Here is a 3,242-nt window from a genome sequence, read left to right as displayed (position 1 = left end):
CGCTCTGAAAGCTGGAGCTTCAGCAGGTGACACCCAAGGTATTTTTAAAAACACACACTGGGGACTTTGGTACCCAATCCTGGCAATACCATATATAGACGGGATCTTCCTTCCTTGTCCCCATCCCTCTTCTAGCCAGCAACAATTTTGTGACATCTGTGAAAGTTTTGGTACAAGTTTAGCAGAGGGGGAAGTAGAACTGCTTCCACACACATTTTAAGTCCGATGAAGAAACTCAGATTGCAGTGCTAAGGAGAAAGAGCAATCCACAGAGAGAAAGGGACTTTACTGGGTTTCTTTAAAAAGTCTCTAAAAACAGGCAGATTTCAAATCTCAAAAGCCTATGACTTATCAAAAGAAGAAACACACAAATTTTAATTTCATATGATAACTTACAAAATTATGTGATTTGTCCTTAGTTTTCTGTAGCCTGACTGTAGATTTCTGCAGAATCTCTTATTTCTATCTGCTAAAAACAAATAAAATGGATGATTAAAAGTTTCCAATGTTTCAGAAGTTATTTCGGGCTTTATCAAAGAGCTCCTGGGCAGTTCAAAGGGCTGTCTGAAGGGATTATAGCTCTTTCTTGTTAGTGGGATCCTCTGCATAAAGACCTAGCTCAACAAAGCTGAGTCAGAGTCACAGTTTTGTGAGCAGTCCTTTCTAAGAGTCAGGAGAAAATCCTTCTCCGTGCTGTGCTCCGTGGTTCTGACTCTTGCATAGAACTATAGACAATTCTGAAGGAGAAATTTCTAGTAGACAAGAGCCAACATGTGGCGCAGGTATTGTTCTGGCCCAGAGACCATGGCTGTGATCATCCAGAAGAAGAATGACTGACTCAGTGGGACAGCTAGAAATCACATAGCTGAGATGGGAAGTTGCCTTAACACCAACACTAGGAAAAGAAAGAAGATCTAAAGACATAAAAGAAGGTAAAAAATTTTACTTGCAGTTGAAAAAAAAAGTTCATGTAGCAGTCACTCTAACACATAAACATCAGCAAAAACATCTAGAAAAGATGTCTACTTTGAAGAAGGGAGACATCATCATTTGAAGAAGGAGTTCCTTGCTGCTGGAGATGAGAAGTCAGCACAGCTGTCTTACAGGCCTTTGGTTTGAAGGACAAAATTACTCAGGGGAGTATAGGCAAGCTTGCCCACATAAACTGCAAGTGGAGACAAACACAAATCACACAGACAAATAAAAACTCCAAGAAGCAATATCCAGAAATGTAGTGATGTCTGCCTCTGTGAGACTTGGATTAGATCACACATTAATTGTGATTTTTGTTTGACATTAAAAATACCTTTGGAGCAGGCTTTGTATAACAGCAACATTGCTGGAAAGAAAAGGTCCTGAAAAATATCTTCATACTTTTCTATATATGTATATAAATATTAAGCTGCCTTCCTTTCAGACACGTCACTGAACTCTGTGCTTGTTTGGATGTTGAACCTGGAAACTTCTCAAAAGTTTTGCGTACGGATAATTCATGAGTTAAAGCCCAAATTGAAATGCCATGTTACAACTTGTAGAAATGTTAGACAAATATAATGACCATATTTTCCAGTTACCTAATACCCACTCAAAATATAAAACCCAAAAGAACGGAATTGTTTTCATTGCTGTTAACCAGACAATATCACTCCAACTAAATATAGTATGTGATGAAACCAATTTAAATATTGTCCAAGTATTTAACACTGTAAATATTGGACTTAACACTTCATAAAAACAGTCTTTGATGATGCAGGCTGACAAAAGGAGACTAGTTAATTGCAGATTACATCATGGCTAGGACAGCATCACTGCTAGGACAGCCACGAGAAATGTGAGGTGCAAAGTAAATCTAATAAAATAAAAATAATCTCTGTTCAGTGATCACCTTTATCAGTTTTGCTAACCTTTCTTAGCAAAGATGCAGGGAAAATGTAGTCTTAGGTAAAGGAGTATCCAAAGTTCAACATATTTGTGAAGCTTGCATTTAGGGCCTGATTCAGTAAAACATCCAAACCTGTGTTTGACTTCTAGGCTGTGTTTATGTCTCTGTCACTACAATAGGACTCATATGTACTTCTGACATTTTCCTATGGTGGGAAGTTTTCCTGAGTCAGGGTCTGAAACCTGTTAAATCTATTGTAGATTTCACGAGGGATAATCACATATTATTGTAAAGCATGGCACAGCTCCATCAGAGCTGAGGAAACAAAAGTTTAAAGATTTTGGTTACTGATAACTTAAATGTATTTCTTAAATTTCTCAGAGCTCAAAGAACTATGATGAGAGTGGGGACAATTTCCTGGCATTACAGGCTTCATTTTCTTGTAGCAACCCTGCATCCTTGTGTGTCTATCAGCTTGTTATCTGCCCAGATATTAATGTCAAGATGGATTCTCCCCTGTGTTTTAAGAAGGCAGGTTCTCTGGTACCAGAATGTCCCCAAAGCCTGGAGGTGAGATGTTTCTACATGGGGTTAGCTTCAGGTCCATGTTAGTAGGAGATACAGTTTCCAGGTGAAGCCTAGCTCCTCACTTGCACTCCTGAATGATATGGAGGCACCCACTTGATCACCCTCTCCTCTCCACTGAGGGCTCCCAAATGTGCCATATGGAGGCCTGTGTTCTCACTTGCCCAAGATAATGGAAGTGCAGTTTAATGAACTACAAAAAATGTACTGATTACCCTGAAAGAGTAGTGAGTAACTCCTTGTAAGGCCGTAGCTGCTACGGTGGTGAGCTGACAAAGTATCTCAGAGGGGAGTCATTTATTGTTGAAATCACTGAAGGTGCTTCTGGTGGCTGATGCTAACAAGTGGTTGCCGCCATATTTTGGCCATAAATGTACCTCCCAGAGTGCTGTTTCCCTCTCTTATTTCATGGATCTTTTTTTCTCTCCTTCTGCTGTATATAAGCTGAGTTCCTGCACTTTCTACAACATCCTTCAGTGCCTAGAAAAACTAGAAATGCTGATGCTGGAAAGAGCCTCGTGCTAACAAAAGGTCTGGTCCCAAATTGGCTCAGGAGGCCTGTTAACATGTCAGAGTCTTATCAAAATAATGATATTATATAGAATAAGTGAGTCCAGCTGTTGATGTTGACACTTTTGAGCTATGAAAGGAGAAAAGTAATATAACTTAGGATAACTGTGGTTTGTGCAGGCCGAGCTTCATTGTCTGACTTTGTATCTGCATGCACACAGGGGTGATTACCTGCAGATACGTAGTGGTTTGGGTAAGTTCACCT

The sequence above is a fragment of the Leptosomus discolor genome, chromosome 3 (genome assembly GCF_034619465.1).
Source record: "Leptosomus discolor isolate bLepDis1 chromosome 3, bLepDis1.hap2, whole genome shotgun sequence".
NCBI lineage: Eukaryota > Metazoa > Chordata > Aves > Leptosomiformes > Leptosomidae > Leptosomus > Leptosomus discolor.
Note: the sequence above shows the minus strand (reverse complement) of the source record.